General features: G+C 38.2%; 1 protein-coding gene across 2 annotated transcripts in view; it reads right to left on the bottom strand.

Moving 5' to 3' along the window:
- The window catches only part of IP3K2 (Inositol 1,4,5-triphosphate kinase 2), a 243,161-nt gene extending 224,215 nt beyond the window's left edge, over positions 1-18,946 (bottom strand). The window contains exon 1 of one of the 2 annotated variants that reach the window (XM_074089935.1): positions 18,838-18,946. The gene's annotated coding sequence lies outside the window, so the exon portion shown is untranslated. Of the gene's footprint in view, positions 1-18,778 lie in introns of both variants that reach the window. The other variant, XM_074089937.1, reaches the window with a different exon arrangement.
- Between the last annotated feature and the right edge of the window lie 486 nt (positions 18,947-19,432).

Below are 19,432 nucleotides of genomic sequence, written 5' to 3'. Positions count from 1 at the left end.
GTTTCTCATTTATGGCTCCCTAACACCTCCCTACATAACTTCTTGGCCTAGCTAGGCCATGAAGCATGTATGAAAATCCATTATTGTCCGCTGCTCTAACTTTTTAAATTTTACTTACTAACATTAAACTGACAAAGGAAAAATTACGAACAGCCAACCACCACTACTCTATAAGCATTTGCGATACTGCGATGCGATGCGATGCGATGCGAAGCGATGCCAAGCGATGCCAAGCGATGCCAAGCGATGCCAAGCGGTGCCAAGCGGTGCCAAGCGGTGCCAAGCGGTGCCAAGCGGTGCCAAGCGGTGCCAAGCGGTGCCAAGCGGTGCCAAGCGGTGCCAAGCGTGCCATGCGGTGCCAAGCGGTGCCAAGCGGTGCCAAGCGGTGCCAAGCGGTGCCAAGCGGTGCCAAGCGGTGCCAAGCGGTGCCAAGCGGTGCCAAGCGGTGCCAAGCGGTGCCAAGCGATGCCAAGCGATGCGATGCGATGCGATGCGATGCGATGCGAAGCGATGCGATGCGATGCGATGCAAAGCGATGCGATGCGATGCGATGCGAAGCGATGCGAAGCGATGCGAAGCGATGCGATGCGATGCGATGCGATGCGATGCGATGCGATGCGATGCGATGCGATGCGATGCGAAGCGATGCGATGCGATTGGATGGATGGATGGATGGATGAAATATTTCCTCACATTGTTTGAGAAAAGCACTATACAAGCCTCGGCCAGAACAGGGATTGCTGGACTCGTTTTATCCATCAATCCCTTACTTCATGGCCTCTGCAGTAATGTACTATTAATTAAGTAAGTAAATAAAGTTTGACCTTGGTGCGCAAGCGCGTTTGTCGTTTTCCACATATATCTCGCGGCACTGTATAATTCTGTGTCGAGTTGACAAAAATGTCGTATCTATTATTGATTCTAGAACTGTTTTAATTTGTACTCCAAAAGTCGCCAGATACTTAAACCATTTCTGTCGTCAAAACTTTTTTGCGGTCGTTAAAATTTAAGCAAAAGTCGTCACTTCTACGGACTAAGTCACTAAACTGGCAACATTGATAGCCGCCGCGGGCCCGTCGCGGGTCCGACCCGCTCTCTGTGTGAATACAACGAACCGCGCGGCTCACGCGGCGGACACGACCCGACCCGCGCACGCTTTCTGTGTGTGTTGCCCTTTACCTCGCCTCGCACCGCTCAGCTGTTTCCACCAGAATGTAGAATGTAATGTGCTGTGCAAAGATGTGTAAATGAAGCGTTTCAATTGGTTAATGAGAAATACATCCCTCGCAACACATCCTCGCACATTATTGGTGAAAACGCTGCTTTATGCCTGGAGACCGAAGTCCGAAGGAAGATCTTCGGGAGTTGTATAGGTACGCTACCGAGTTGAGAAACTTCGATGGCGCGATGTTAAAGTTTCCATATTTGCTCACTAGATGGTGTTAGGAGTCGCTACACAAGTCCTATGGCACGTTTTGTGTACCTAAATTAACTGCGAGGAGTTGTATTCGAAGATATACACCTAACTCACGCTTCTCTCACTCTCCGGCTTTCCCAACGAAAACGATGTATCAACAAAGATGACAATACGTGTATCAATTTGTCGCGCACGCAAAGTATTGAAAAACCATTGATATGTCAGATACTACACTGCAGAATCCGGGTTTTTCGTGATTCTTAAATATTTTATTGAATCAGGCGTTACTTTGCGAAGGTCCAATGAACTAAAACAAAGACTTTGCTCACCCGCGACCTTATGATAGCTACGTTAATGCAAGACATGCGTGTTCATGCAGTTCCTCCACCTCCACACTGTAAGAACACACACAAATCACACAAAACCCATCTATAGTGATCACCCACCCATCTATCTAGTACATCTTGCATAAACGTAAGTATCATAAGGTCGCGAGTGAGCAAAGTTATTGTTTTAGTTCATTCATGATTCCTGTCGCGGTTGCTAGGTTTTAAAAATGGCAACCGAAGTTGTAGAAAAGTCCTCAGTCATCTTTTACGAAAATATTTGGTCAGGATGTAAAATTCAGATCAACTGTTTGATATAATTGCGAGATCTTGTGAAACGGAACAATAAATAAGGCCGTATGTTCATCGTTGATTCTCCTTATCTAACTCATTAAACACTATGGCTCCACCACAGTATAAATCAGTAAGGCATCAAGAGTCAATATGCCGATTTTAGATTCGCTCAAATGAGTCTCATACGAGTACTCCGCTCTCCAATTGCGATTAGAGTTTATGACAGTAAATTTATATCGAACGCGGTAGTATTGACATTTCAATTACTGTGGGACAGTAGATAGCGTGCATATTATACTGAACATTGTTTTTACGGATTATAATCATCTCGGCCTATATAAGCAGGGCACAGGCCTCCTCTCAGAATGAGAGGGCTTGGGCCTTAATTCTCACGCAGGCCCAGTTTATTATGCATGGATACGCGTTAAATATTATGATTTTTATGTAAATATTTCAACGATGCAACATGAACGCGTTAGAGGCGCTTAAAGGCTGATTTTCATTGATCCAGCGTCACTGGATACGAACGAACGAACGAATAGGAACGTGGTCTATTCCGATCCAGTGCTGGATACTGGACGCTGTACTGGATTGAAATATGTTTACATTAATCCAGTGGCAATCCAGCGCTGGAATCCAGTGACGCTGTTATCAGACGAGAGTAGAAAGAGATGGGGAGTCAGCGCGTTACACCGTATGGCCTCCGGTCTCCCCTACACTACAGTCATCGCGCGCACGGGTTGCAAATACAAATTTGGCGCTGTCGAAGATTACTTGCTGAGCATATACTGTGGTGCGACGTGTTCTGATACGCAACGCAACATCAGTTGATAAGAGGCTAATTTAATAGAATAAAGGAAGTTACAACATGGCTTTCGCAACTCAGATATTAATTGATATGATGATAACAAGTGCAGAACTTTGCAATCTTTGCAAAAGCAATAATTGAGAATACACCTATAAGTAGGGTGGTATGGAGGAGGCCTGTGTGGAATAGTGGACGTCCTAAGGCTGATATGATGATGATGATGTTGACCTACATATAAGTATTACCTAATTTAAGTGCCGTTTGAATCGTTTTTGCAGTGACCTAGGTTATTTTACAAGCTTTTATTTAACTTGCAACATTTGTTTCTTATGTTAAAGTCAAAGCTCGCTAGACGAATTTCATCCATTTCTAGTGATAGAATTGACTGTAAATTTGGTACGGAATATAAGATTTCAAGTCAAAAAGCTTGAATAAAAGTCCAGCGGTGGTGTAGCGGTATAGCACACGGCACGGAATGCCGAGGACCTGGGTTCGATTCCCAGCGCTGGTCTTATTTTTCTGGTTTTTCTGTGCATCTATATTTCAGTTTGTATTTTCGATATAGGTTTTACGGGATGACCGTAAAAGTAACAAAAAGATTCCAAAAAACCAATCTTAATTGAATACAAGTATTTTTTTCACACAAACTTATTAATTACAAAAGCCATGATGGCCTAGTTTACGTATGTATAGTTAGTGGTCTAACCTATGTATGGCCTATCAAGTAGAGGAACGTGTGGGTACAAACGCCGCGCTTGTATTCGCACATTTCGAAATTCATGTGCGAAATTACATTCGAAATTTACTACGAGCTGTAAATTTTGTAATTGTTATTTTTTATTTTACGGTGAATTAAAAAAATCGTAAAGAATCCTGCACATCATTGCAAAGCAATTCAATGGTGTGTGTGAGGTTTCTAATCCGCACATGGGTCAGCGTGGGAACGGACCTAGCCCTCTCATTAGCTGAGTGGACGCCTGTGCGCAGCAATGGGACGTGATGATTACACCGCTTTATTCACATTCCGGCAATAAACGAACGACAGGAAGCCTTGTGTAATAAACAAAAATACACACATCGGAACTGTGATTACCAGGAATATATAAAACAATGGCATTATAATTCAATAATTACGCGGATGCACCGACCGACAGATTTGTTGGCTTGTTAGCGCTCATCGGAATGCATAAGGCACTTGTTCAATTAGAACTGTGTTGCAGACAATTGTAGAACTAGCATTAGGCATTATAAGAAAAATGTTGTGAATAATGATTTACCATCTGGTAAATTCGGAAACTGGAACTACTCACAAAGTATCATTGAATTATAGTAATAAAATTTCAATCCTTAGGTTCTTTTACCAAAGTGATTATAAAATGTAATATTAATTTCGGCTTCGGCTCGTACCTTTTTAATTACAGCTGTAATTAGATTTGATACTCACTACAATTCTGCCATTTGTAGACATTATATATTTTAGAACCTGCAAGTAGGCTGGTACTCAAAAAAAAAATTATAACAAAAAATTGAACCGACTACAAAAAACCATGAAAATATTTTCTACCAGTCTGAAGTCGGTCGGTGCCTCAGCACGAGCCAGCTGGAGTGGACCTATAGTCATCTACCTCACCTACGCACTTTATATCGGGCTTCAATCACTCCTGCTGGCTCGTGCTGAGGCACCGACCGACTTCAGACTGGTAGAAAATTAGTTTCATGGTTTTTGTAGTCGGTTAAATTTTTTGTTATAAATTTTTGTTTCACGCTTTTAGTGTAAATAATTACAATACTTTAATATCAACTGTTCGTCACCTTTTACGAAAGATTGCTTTTTCCGCTGCAGAGACGTTCATTATTGAGGAGTCCTGGTGCTTCACCACCCGTTTTACCATATGCATTACGAGAAGCATAGGAACTTTGTTAAAGTAATGAAAGTAATTAATATTCAGCCCGTGAAATACTTTTTATTGAGTAGTGACTCCGATGGTCAACTGTGGTCAGCAAATGCACAAGCTACTACTAAATATATCCAATTTACTACAACATTTGAAGAGTTCCCTCGATTTCCTTAAGATCCAATCACCAAATCCTGATTTGGTGCTTATGGGCCTTAATTGAAAACATTCCTAGACGAACGCAAAAAAAATGACAAATCGGTTTATAAATGACGGAGTTCTGAGGTAACAAACATAAAACAAAATACAACCGAATTGATAACCTCCTCCTTTTTTGAAGTCGGTTAAAAATTGAATAAGAGCGAAGCTTGGTTAGCGGTAAGAGTTGACACCACTTTTCCATACATAATCATCTACATAACCAGCACTGAAAGGGACCAAATACTCGTATTTATATCCTATTTCAAAGGGATTTTGATAATTTAATTGGTTACTTTTAGTGTCAATTTATGTTCTGGAAAATTGTGTACAATGACGAGCGAAGCGAACAGTTTAGTTTTTTGACGACCGGATGGCCAAGTGGTTAGAGAACCTGACTACGAAGCTTAAGGTCCCGGGTTCGAATCCCGGCCGGGGCAGATATTTGTATGAATAATGTTGTTCTCGGGTCTTGGATGTTTAATATGTATTTAAGTATGTATTTATCTATATAAGTATGTTTATCCGTTGCCTAGTGTCCATAGTACAAGCTTTGCTTAGTTTGGGACTAGGTCAATTGGTGTCAAGTGTCCCATGATATTTATTTATTTATTAGTTAGAAAATAATTTGCTCTCTACTAGTGTTGGTTATGTATGTTAGATGGATATTTACGGGGAACAGGGTGACGAATGTCGAAATGCTACACCTAGTTAAGGAGGGGACGAACAGGCCTCATAGCAAAGCTGCTAGACGGCATGCATCAGGTCAGGAATACCCATAATCATAGTTCACCGGCGCTCCCACAGTTAGCGGTAACGGTATCTAATGAACGCAAGAAAACCGGGTCGGTTTCCTCTTTGTCTCGTAACTGTACTCGTTATCGCTGTAGCAATATTTGCTCGCCTCGCTTCGCTGCATGTGGAGGTGCTTTATAGATGACTGGTCGCTCAGGTAGTTCTCTATCTAACCTCTACCCACATGAGTGTCGAGTCATTCTCTTCTTTTTTTCTTCTTCATCGGCGTGTATTCGCCCAAACTTGGACAGACAGACGTCTTTCCAATCTCTCTGCCCGTGTCCCTCTTCCAGTCTGGTACAGTACTATTGTCTCCGTTATGTCGCCGGATAATCGAGCAGCTGAGGCAGAGACGGGCGGGGCGAATGTATTACATAGTAACTGTAATGTAACCCGTGTTTTTGTCCTGACCTTTTTTAATTATCTCACGTAAACGTTACTCTCGTTGTAGGTACTCTCTTACATCATTATTTCTCGCAAACCGAATCGCTTTAGCAACATTCCTGCCGCCCTTATCTCAACTATGCTATTGACGTCACACAACCTCACTCATTAAAATATGCCTGAACTAGGGTCCCCAGCTACTACAATATTAGCAGTACTCTACTATATTTCGGGTTCGCGATATCTATACATTGTAACATAATTTTGCGTACCTACTATAGTATACAGGATGTAACATTCATATCGGTCAGTATGGGAAAGTCTGAGAGTCTTTAGGATCCAGTCTTCGATTTTAATAAAAAGAAAAACTGCATTCATACATTTACAAAAAAAACTTACTCAGTTCGGGAATCGAACCCGGTAATTTTGAAAAATAAAACATACATTTATTTCTATTTCGATATCGGTAGTGCAGGTCATAAGCAACAAATGTTACTATGAAGTGCGACATCTGGAATTAATAAAAATAAATAAATAGAATGAATGTGTTTTTTTGTACAATAAAGAGTTTTACAATACAATAAAATGCATTGTATTTCATATTCTTTAATAATGTAAGTTTTATTTTTCAAAACATCCGGGTTCGATTCCCGAGCTGAGTACAAGTTTTTGAAAATGTATGGATGTAGTTTTTCTTATTATTTAAAGCGATGACATGGTTCCTAAGAACGGATCTTCGTATGTATCATAGTTTCAGACTTTCCCATACTGACCGATATGAATGTTACATCCTGTATACTATAGTAGGTACACAAAATTATGTTTCAGAGTTAGATTGACCAGTTTATATTTTGCAATCTCTTGAAAAATAAATTTTTCGCTTGTACACCGTGTTTTCTTGATTTAACCTTTAGGATATATTTTTTTCATACATAATATAACTTCACACTCATTGGTTATAGGTCAAATTGTAAAATTAACAAATTAAAAATTAAATTTAATTAAATTCAATTTTTTAAATTGAAAATGTCTATGTTTCTGTACTGCTTACTATGCGTTGGTGTGCAATAAAAAGTTATTGTATTGTATTGTATTCATAGACACGAGTTACATTGACGTGACACGTATAGTGACATAAAACTGACTTTAGGGAAAATCTTAAAAATAGTTACGAAAACCGGAAAATAACGTTTCCATCCATCCATCCCATCCATCCCAGCCTATATACGTCCCACTGCTGGGCACAGGCCTCCTCTCAGAACAAGAGGACTTGGGTCATAGTTCCCACGCGGGCCCAGTGCGGCCTTCACACGCACCATTGAATTACTTCGCAGGTTTGTGTAGGTTTCCTCACGATGTTTTCCTTCACCGCAAATATAACTTTTATGAGGTTAATAATAAAAAATATTAACCTCCATCGGGCAGTCGGTTAAAAAAAATGTAAGAAAAGTTATATATCCTTCCCTGCGCGTAATATCCATCTAGCTACTAATTTAGGTCAACAGCAAGCAATGCAACTGTCACTTACATGATGCCAGAGTGAGATGACGTAACGAGTTCCAATAATTTATAGTCAGCGGCCGTTAAAGGTTCGTGAGACAAAAGATATTGTGCAGTATCATCTTTGAAATTAGTGCTCGCTTCAGTGAGACAAAAGGCTTTCATATTAATTGAAACAAATAACAAATCATTATACCTACATACATTACGTACGAACGAGTGTAAGTTTTGTATCATCATATTTTTAAAACCAGAGTGTTCCTCGATTTTTCCACAAAATGATACTAACCCTACTATTATTAATTAATCCATGCTAATATTATAAATGCGAAACAGTGTATGTTTGTATGTTTGTCCGTCTTTCCGTCCGGAGTAAGTTTTTGGCCAGAGAGTGACATAGCTTACTTTTTATCCCGAAAAAATGCACAGTTTCCGAGGGAACAGCGCGCGATAACCAAATTCCACGCGGGCGAAGCCGCGGGCAAAAGTTAGTATTATTATAAATGCAAAATTTTAGTATTTATTTGTTACTCTGTCATCATACTCTGGTTATTTTGGGCTGGTCTGGATTGTTGTGTGATATCAGTATTATATAATTTCGAATCAGTAGCCCACATCCTGGGGTGGGCACGCACGGCCCACTCGGCCCCCTCTCTAATACGCTTATGTCTGTCATGTTAAAACGACTAGACGGATTTGGGTGAAATTTGGTAGGTATGTAGCGGGTTCTCTTCCCTTACATTTATTCCATTTTCCCACGTGATCAGGTATAGTCGAACAAACTGAATCATGTACCGGGGTGGACCCTTTGTGCTACTAATGTCATGATGACATCCCATACTTTTGTTAAGGAAATCATAGTGAAAAGCCCGGTAGGAAGCCCGTGTTGCTCTAAGGTGTCAAGTGTCCCATGATATATTTTTTTACCTTTCGAACATATATTATCTACAAAAACAATCAAAACGAAAGTGCTTTTTTACCAACTTTTAGAGCACTTTCCGTGCCTTCGTAATACTCGCAACGCACTAATGCATTGTTTTTCATGTCTAATGTTGTCGGAAGTGCTAATGGAGCAGATTCCCATACAAAAACTACAATAGCAAGATGGTATCGTACCGAGAAAGTGAGATTGTTTTATCTTAGTGGCTTTAGGTGACATTGTTGATATAACGCGAGATTTATAGTTCACGTATTGGATGAATTGTTGAGATTACCTCACTGTTTGAGGAGAAACTTCTCGGGCTGATGCAAAATGATTTCAGAGGATTAATAACATGAATCTTGTCAGAATCAGAATCGTCAACTCATTTTTCTTTGTAAAGGAAATCGATAGCGGTTAAACTATGGGGTTTCCGTTATTGTCATTAACCCCCGACGCAAAAAGAGGGGTGTTATAAGTTTGACCGCTATGTGTGTCTGTCTGTCTGTGGCACCGTAGCTCTTAAATGGGTGGACCGATTTGAATGCGGTTTTTTTTATTTGAAATCAGGGTTCTTAGACATGTTTCATCAAAATCGGTTCAGCCGTTTTTGTTGATTAGGTTAGGTTATTTTGACTACGCTGCGCCGGCCCTGGGGTAGCAAGAGGAGTCGCTCTAGGACCTTATAGTTGCCAGATAGCAAGAGGCGTCATTTTCCCGTTGCCAGTGCAAGATTAATATTACCGATAACTACTGGGGTAAATGTGTTCTTGAGTGGAGACCGCAGATCGGCAAGCGTGGCGTGGGACGCTCAGACTAGATGGAGCGATCTTCGCAAGGTGGCTGGCAAGAACTAGATGAGAGTGGCTGAGGATCGTGCTCACTGGAGTGCCTTTGGGGAGGCCGGTCCAGCAGTGGACTAAGATAGGCTGATGATGATGAGTGCAAATAGTAAATTGTACAACGAGATCATAAAACGAGCCATTTTACCCGAGACGTTCATATAGCTGAGACGAGCCGGTACGGCGAGGGTGGATAGACACGTCGAGGGGAAAATGGATTTAATGCTCGAGTTTTACACTGCTTTTCACTTAGATTGCGAGGAAATTGAATAGCAACAGTGGAAAATTATGTTCACTTTCTATGTACTTACCTTTTATTTTTCATGCATTATTATAAAATTATAGTTTTATATAAATTAAAAAACATTAAAAAAGTATGTATAAACTTTTTCGTTTGTGGCTGTTGACACCTTGGTCTTAGACAAAAGTTTTACTTTATGCACTAGAGCATAAAAAGTAATTTTATGTCGCCTATATCTAGCATAAATACGAACATTGCGAGCATGATAAGTGAAAATAAAATTTAAATGGCATTTAAGAGGCGACAGTCTCGCTCTGCCTCGATCAAGACTAGAGCCGGCAATACGACTACGGAACCCTAAAAAGGACAGCCCACAACAAACGTGTATTGAAGTGATTACTTAAGTGCAGTTTAGTCTGGCCTGTAATACTATCTCACATGCAAATCCCAGCTCTTTAATGTCGTAACTCGCTCTAAATATTTATGACCGGTGACGTCACACCGCGTGTCCCGGTGTCATAAATGTTAATGCGGCTGCGCAGCTGACCTCCATTCCGTTTGCACATAGGTTATTGGGATATTACTCCATTGTGTGCATGCATTTATGGTTTACCGCGTCTATAGATAAATTGCGAGGTGTGGATAATCTTTAGTGTTTTAGACTTGATGTAAAATGGTAAGTGGGACTGGTGATTCGCATTCTGATACATGCCTTTATACAGACGTTCACAAAGTAAGTACTGAAACTAAATCGAATGAATGAATGAACTGAAATGAATGTGGGACCCTTTCATAATCAAATTCACAATGATTTCTTTGGCAGATGTATGTGATGTCGACAGGACATTACTAGCAGAAAGGTACCTAGGTATCTACTATCTATATTCTGTGTGTATTATGACTGGAAGGTACCGAAGGACATACTTAGATGTAATTTTCTTTTCATTCATAAACGCTTGTTAAGCTTATGTTAACATAACATTTGTCTTTGTTTCACAAAAAAAAAATTTTTTTCTCATAACAAATCTGTATTTTTTATGAATAATAGGGTTATTGCTTATTTTAGAGTTAACTTATGCACTCAGCTTTGACTGGGGCTACCTTATTCCAATTTTAATGAATGAGGTGTTTATCTGTATTTATCGGTATTTTCAGAACTTGGTTTAAACTTTTTTTAAACAAACAAAGTCAGCCTTAAAATTACGTAACAACTTTATAAAATAATTCCTAATTTAAATAACAATTGCAGCATTGAGTACCTAAAAAAATTAGCGTGCCTAAACATTTGTAACTAATAACTTCTTAATACAATTGAAATTTATTGCAAAACATCCAATCCGATTTGTAATAGAGACTAAATAATTAGTTTTGGCTTTTATTTTAAATTTAATCACAGTTAGATTTGCCAGATTTCACACATCAAAACAGTTTCTGGCTTCAATGGAAAGACCTAGTTTTTATAACTATTTCCATCGATTCTGTGAAAAAATCTCACTTTTAACGCTTCATTGGTTTGGTATTAAACATCGATTACACTGAGCGAGTAAAAGCCAGCAATGGCTTTACATTGCGGGGTAACCAAAGGTTTCCCAGCAGATATTTACAGTTACGATGTCCACTTGTCAATGTATGGACTTGCCGCTTTTATTCGTACAAAGTAATGGATCATTTAGACACAGTCGTACTAGATTACAGTACTAACGGCACTTAGAGGAATGATGCCGGTTAAGTTAACTTTTCTTTACTTAATTCGTTACGTAATAGTATAAAGCCTCAAATTGACACCTTAATTTATACGCCATTCATGGATACGAAACTTGATTTAGTGGTTTTATGAGAGTTAGCATAAAACAATTGACTTAACGAACAAATAAAATGATCAGTAAAATTTGTGTTCGTTCACTAGGTAGGCTTTAATTATAAAAAAATCACTATCCTTTAGTTGAGTGTGTTCTTAGGGTTCTAAACCAAAACAACGGCAAATAAAACCCCAATGACGTCACAGCACAGCGTTCTGAAGTTATGTTAAAATGAAGGAAGGACTGAAGGAGAAATGGCGGGACGATTTGGTTTTATGTACGCAAAGAACAGCCTGACAACACAATTATCTTGTCTAAAATGCCGCCTTTCGGATCACTACTTAAGATTCCCCTGTAAGCTCGCGTCCCCATACAAACGTAGGTTCGCGGATAAAAACGCAACTTTGCAACTATAAGGGGAGCAGCCATTACGATGTTTATAACTAACTAGTTTTGGTTAAAATAAAATGTAACGGAAAAAAAACAATATCGAATTTCCATTTCTCATGAAAAACTTATAATTAATGTGATAGTATTTATTTCACGCTTAACATGTTTTTTTTCTGATTAGAGTAAGTTAGTTTTAGTTATATTTTTTTTTTGTTATTTAAATAAAACGTACTTTAGAGAGTGATAGTGATAGCAAAGTATAAAATCATGGAATTAATGTGATTTTATTATGTTACATTGAATATGAACGAAAACTAATTATAAGCATCAAAATAGCCGCTCCCATTATAGTCGCAAAGTTTTATTTTGTTTCATTGTATTGTTCGTAAAACGAAACTACTTTTGTATGAAAATGCGATCAGCGGCGAGCGTACTGGCGACTCTTAAGACTATAACATGTAACCATGCAAGATAGAGAATTTTTTCACATTTTTAAATTTCTTGGTGTGTTATCTCACCAGTTGAGTCGTGTTCCATAGTAGAGCAAATTCACAACGAACGTCATAATGACATCGTGGCGCGTGACAAGGAAAATGGTTATGACATGGTTATGGCTGTGTTTTCACCAGAGATGCGCGAGGCAGGTAAGCGGTGCGAGGATATGGTATTTGTGGAACGTTGTAACCCTGTTACAGTCAGCAATTGCCGCACCAAAAAATCTCGGCAGCAGAGGCTCCCTGTGACAGAGTTCTACTGAGTGTCACGTACGAACTTATCAAGGTATAGTACCTTGACATTTCAGTCTCATTGCAGCGGCCGTGGTCAGTCTACTACAAAGAGAGAGATTGAGAAAGAGAGAACAGCAAATAAAAGGGTAAACAAGTACAGCTCCCGGACTATATCACTCAATCTCCTGGCGTCACGGCTCTTATTTATAGTGTCTGGACTGGATTAGCAATTGTCCACTTGTGGGGACGGCTCAATTGGCCGTAACAACTTCCAAACGCTACTCTTGAATATATACCGGTATTAGTGCAGTTGAAAGTGGTAGGTTTTGGGGCCAATTGTTTGGTCTAGAACATGTCTAGAACATATTAGAAATTATGAGATACTAACCTACACAATGGTAAATTCAATGTCATTATCATTTGATGTCCAGAAGACGAAGAACTTTAAATTTTAAGTGATAAAACGAAAAGTATATTAATATTGTTTTATACTAATGCCGTTCGTTCTGACTGATGGGAACTAATAGGAAGTTATGCACGTACTACAGACCAGAAAGATCGCTTCTAGTTTAAACTAAATCGGAGGACCATCCATCAAAGTGGTGTTGATGGCAACTTGAAGGAAACTCATCGATCAAGTATTAAAAATAAAACTAATGTTAGCAGTGTGGTATTTTGAATAGGTACCTGTGCCTACTAGTTAGCTTTAGGTACCCTTCTTCTAAATATTAGATTGTCTACACTCACCTATTATCCCACTTATACATACATTAATTACTAACACAGTTTTTAAGTGAATAATGTACTAACGCCTAATGGACTCTGTCTGAAATAAACTGTGTTTTATTAAGTTTTTTACTATCAAGGACATAATATTCCCATTTTGTCCTCAAAGCTTGTTAACTATTTTATATTTTTTCAGTCTAAAATAAAATAAATAAATATCATGGGACACTTGACACCAATTGACCTAGTCCCAAACTAAGCAAAGCTTGTACTATGGATAGTAAGTAGTCTAGTCTAGTCTAACACTTCCAATGTCGTCTAAAATCAATGCATTACAAATTTACATACAGACTGGCAGCAATTTCGACGCAGCCATAAAAAAACTATATCGTTTGCAAAACTAGGAAGGCTTTTCATACAATTAGCTTCCGCGCCTATACACGCAACCAATAATCGAGTTGAATCGAGTCCAAACGTCGCTTCCGTACGTGTCGGTTATCTTTCCCGTTATTACCTTAATTATTGGATCGAAAGTTTATTAAAAAGTACATTCGAATAAGATGAGTCGATTAAGATTAACTATGCTTTCTTTGGATGCGGTGATAAAGATCCGTCGGAAAATAACGCAGAAAAGCAACAAAATCTTCCGTTAAAAACCAGTATGTGTATTATTTAAAAAAGTTATTGTCTACGAGTACGTATACGAAGTTGTGGACAAAACCTAGTATATATCCTATACTAACTGCTGTGAGAACACGTGAACAATGATTGAATTTTTATATGACCTTTTACCCCGAACTATTTTTAGCCTTCCTTAAAATTTACCCCCTTGGTATTCTGCCGTCGGAATGCGAAAGAGCACATCTAACATTTTGGTAAACTCGAGAAAATAAATGGTGAAAGATTTTTTGTTTTTTACAAAAAATAATACATAGGTAATCAACTGATTATTCTAATTTTTTCTGATTACCATTATACATACTTTTTATTTTGATTATTTTTTTCTTAATTAATCCTATTTCTTGCTTTTACTTAACCAAATAAATAAAGTAAAAATAATTTTGCAACATAAAATAGGCATAACTAACCAAATATGCCTTTTCATTTTAACATTTTAAACAAGTGGATACAATGTTAGGAAAAATAGGCATATTTTCAATTATTTATGCCCTTTTTATGTATTTCCATTTTGATACTCAAAATTGTTTAACATTGAAAAAAGGCACATTTAGCCTACATAAAGCACTTTATTTTTAATATCATTCAAATGAGCCTTTTTAACTAAGCATCACTTAAAAAATCAAAAAAATAAACGGCATAGGTACTTGAAAAGTTATGCCTTCTAATTTTAACCATAGCCAAATATATCTGATATGCCCCTTTGCTTTAATAAACTTGAATATCTCGTACAGTTGTGCCCTATGGGCTAACGGTATCTCCGAAAGCCAATTATGAAGCAATATACAAAAAATCAGGCAGATGCGCCTTTTTTTCTTGATTCTGAATATGTATTTAATTTTACTTAATTTCACAAAAAAATGTTAGTTGTTCCGCTTTTCGTTATGACGGCAGTATTGTAGTGCCGCCTATTTAAAACTTTTCGACAGACACTTTTGCATACACGGAGTCTGTCCTCCTTTAAATTCTATACTTCATATTCTGAACCGATTTCATAACTTGTTTCACTAGTAGAAAGCTACGTTATCCTTAATTAATATAGACCTACTTCAATACCAAGAAAGAGCAAAGTTCCCACGCAAAACAGTCGAAGTTGCGGGCAACAGTTATTAAGTTAAATTCTGTGTCCTGGAAAATTCCTCCAGTACCCTATAGTTGACATCAAAATAACAATAAACAACTAACTACCCGCATATCACTAAACCCACGATTAATTAATTATGTTTGAGTTTGATAGCGAGTGACGCACGCGCATGGTAGGTACACGGTTGATGAACGATAAAGCATTTTTTTAATAAGTCCATTATGAAATAATTGCAACAGTTTTCCCGTTGTTTTGAAATGAAGCTGGCACGTTTGTTTCGCAGTCAGATTTCGGGGTAAAAGATATTATTCGCACTAATTTGGGTTTATTCTGTTGCCTCAGATTAAACTACCTAGTAGTGGAACGCCGTAAAAACTTCCGATAAAAATGCAAACTTTTTGGCTGATTATTTTTTTATTTTGTAATGTCATGACAATGTGGCCATATAGCACAGAGAGTGGATAGTCGTTTGGGCTGAAAAGTTCTCGAATGGACACCGCGGATCGGCAAGCGCAGCGTCCACCAACGAGATGGACGGATGACCTGGTTAAAGCCGCTGGTTCACGATGGACGCAGGCCGCTTCCAACCGAAGCAACTGGAGGTCTATGGGGGAGGCCTATGTCCGACAGTGGACGTCCTACGGCCAACATGATGATAACGATGATGACTCTATGTTAACTGTTATCGCATTGTATGGTCATCTGAACTACATATCTGTACCCAAATTTCACGTCAATCTGACCTTATAATGTTTTTAATTATAATTTTACTATTTTTTTGTTTGACGATCCCTCGTGGAGAACAAATCTGATCTTTTTATCTTCTTTTTTTTTATCCTTAATACTTGACATTCTTAGCATTTTTTTATATTATTGTTAATCCTGTTTAATATTACCATTGACGACTTCAATACAGATACTTGTAACTAACCTTTTTGTAATTTATGATGTATTTTATATTAAATGAATAAATAAACTAAACTATGGCAAGTTCAATAAAACCTTGCTAGAAGGCGCCTTACCTATGACAAAGTTGCAACCACTTTGCACTAACTGTACCTAGTTAATCCTTCACTTAATTGAACCAGTTTCATCCCAGTACACGAAGAAATAAGATGTCAAGTGAAGTATTAAACTGTTTGCACACAGCTGTAATGAAGGTCGTTGACCGCCTTGACCGCAAGACAGGTGGAATGTGCATGCAGCTTTAGCCCTAAAGGGGGTACTATCACGATTTAAAAGGCAGGTGGTATATTTAGTGACCCCCTCACACTAGCGTCTTTCGAGCGTCGATGTTGCGTCGACGCTGGCACGACGACAATTTTCATGGTTTTTGTAGTCGGTTCAATTTTTTGTTATAAATCTTTTGTCATGGTTGTGTTTAATTATATTTAAATGGAACAGTTACGTCGGGGGTTAAAAAATAGGTACTAACTTTTTAGAACTACCAAACTATAAATTTATCAAATAATAATATTATATGTATAGATGTTGATCGCGACTGCGGCTGCGAAGAAATTATTTACTGTGTGCCCGCGGGAACCACAATTTTCCGGGTTAAAAACTTTACTATGTCCTTCTTAGGTTGAGTATTTTAGCCTGAAAGTGCGACAAACAAGCACACAATCATACACATATTCGTATTTATTATATTAGTTAGGATTAGAATGTGCAGGCTACCACCCCAGTGATTACAACTATGTGTATGTATATTATAAATGTAAAGATGATATTTCTTTAGCATATCTACTAGGTAACAACTGGAGGCAACTCTGAAATTCAAAGTTCGTATCATAGCGTCCTTACTCTTTCTAAATAAATACTATGAATGTGAACGGGACGGCACAATACATACAAGATCTGTACGTAAACAACATTTCCTACAAATGTAAATGGCAAATTCAAATCTAGGTCACAAGTGGAACAAGAACATACTTAATACCTAGGTGTTACTAACTTATTCTTTGTATTGTGAGCGTGACACCTTTTTAAAATCTTTTGCATTATTCTGCTACACATAGACCGATAGACTGACTTTACCCCGCACCTTTCCTCCCGTGGTAAAATAACAATTGACTAGCGCTCTATTCCAATCCGTGTCTCTATGTCCAAAAGTTGGCATCTTTAATCTTATGTCATTAAGAATAGAGATGACAGCAGGGTGTCGTCTATCGGGCATTAGACCCATCGGGACAATCAGGATCAAAAACTGCATCGCAGTTTGGGTTAAGTATCTATAAGTTATCACTTTAGTCGTACTTAGTTTTTTCAATTTTATGGTTCAACAGTTCTTTTATGTTGTTAATATCCTTGTCTAAATTTATCACTCAATGGGAGTTCGGAGCGGAAGCGGTACAAGAAACTTCTTGTCGAAACTTAATCGTATTGTTAATTAAATAAAACTAGTCAAGTGTGAGTAGAACCCGCACCCTAAAGGTTTCGCTCAAAATGAAAAGCCAGCAATAAAATCTATAGGTTCACCAGCTATTGCTGTGACTCCATCTGTGAAAAAAAAATTTCAACTATTCTCCGCGATAAAAAACTACCCAAGCTTGTCATACATTTTTATTACATAAAACTGACCGTGATTGACCCCTATCTCACCTGATGTTAAGTGCAGATGAGGCCAAAGGTGTATCTCACTGGTTCAGTAACAGCCTATTCACTCAAGCCTTGAAGAGACCTAGACTGACTGAGACTGTTTACATACCAAAATTCAAAGAATCCATTGATATGGAAGGATGTATATTTCGATAGTAAGTAAGTATTTCTATGAAAAACAATAATTTTCTGTGTTACGGTATTTATTAACTTACTTTTCGGACTTTTGCCTTTACTTGCGCTAACGCCTTCCTTCTTGCCAAGTTTCATAATTCTATTTCAACAGGAAGTCCGTGATAGATATTGATTCCCACGGTTTTTATGAAAATACACTAACAAACGGTTTTATATTCTGGTCGCATCCACTAACAAATGTGATTTTTCTTACTGCTCTAAGGGATCACAGACTCGAGTATTTGTTATTAATTTGAACTTAATAGTTGATACCTCCATGCGTTCTAGAGAAAGAGTCCTTATATAGGTACAGTCAGATGGACACCGAAGTGATTCTATAAAGGTTTTTATTCCATTCATTATAACCCTAAACACAGATGTATCTAATAATCGAAAATACGATTTACTTACCTAGTGGGTTTTTAATGACAAAATGCTACTGCAAATAGCTAACGTTCATATTATAAACAAGTCATAAAACAATTAGGTGTTTTTTATTTTTAATGTATTTTAAAATTAGCGGCTGCTTTTTGTTCTGATACCTACTACAGTTTACTTATCGAAACAGAACGACATTCTCCGAATAACCTCAAACAATATCCGACCACTTTCGAAGAGAATCAAAACAAATGAGTAACGGAAACGTAGAATCGCCCCCCCACATTATCCAAGCAGATAAGTACGTGTGTACATCAAAAACAATCCGTACATATAGTTCCCCAGTTGAAACAAAAACGCAACGACATTTCACTTTTAAACCCATCGAAATATATCCGAACATTTTCGCTGTGAACTATAACAATCGAGGAATCGCAGAACACGTGAACAGTCCCATGCTATCAAAAGAAGTACTTACAGCTATATAACACATACGCTTCCCAAATTGAAACAAAAGGGCAACGACATTCCTCTTTTAAACTTAGAACAATATCCCAACGCTTTCGCGGAGAAACAAAGCAAATGTGTATAGGAAACGTACCGTTCCGAATCGCACCGTTAGCCGGTAGCGTCACAAGTTCTCACTCAGTTAGTACCTACCTCCATAAAAATCCGAAGGGCCACAGTAGGTCACTTCCATACACTTCGCGAGGCGACTGACTACAGCCAACTGCGTCGAACGACTACATTCGCAGATAAAGTGAATCAAGATAGTGCAGTAAGGTAGCGTTAGGCTGTGTGCACAGCGGGTTAGAAAAAACTTTCGCCGTCGTATGATAATGTTTCTAAATACCGCTGTAAAGACAAAAGAGGTGACAAGGAGGTTTCATTCTGAGAAAAAATGATGGAAAAGATTTGTAGAAGATATGTATCAATCAAAGACAGAGAAAGGCTAGAAGCCTTTGAGATGTGGTGTTGGAGGAGAATGGAAAGGATTGGCTGGACAGAACGGAAAACCAACGAAGAAGTTCTTACCATGGCCAAAGAAAAAAGATTGTTACTGGAGACCATAAATTTCCGAAAGGGTAATATGATAGGACATTTGATACGACACGACAATTTCTTTCTTAACCTACTGGAAGGCAAAATAGAACGAAAACGAGGTAGAGGAAGACTAAGATTGACCTATTTTAACCAGGTGAAGGAAAGGGTGGGTGTCGTGTCGTATCAGGAAGTCAAACAGATGGCCAAAGAC

The sequence above is a fragment of the Choristoneura fumiferana genome, chromosome 7, assembly GCF_025370935.1.
Source record: "Choristoneura fumiferana chromosome 7, NRCan_CFum_1, whole genome shotgun sequence".
Classification (NCBI taxonomy): domain Eukaryota; kingdom Metazoa; phylum Arthropoda; class Insecta; order Lepidoptera; family Tortricidae; genus Choristoneura; species Choristoneura fumiferana.
Note: the sequence above shows the minus strand (reverse complement) of the source record. Positions and strands in the feature narration are given on the sequence as shown.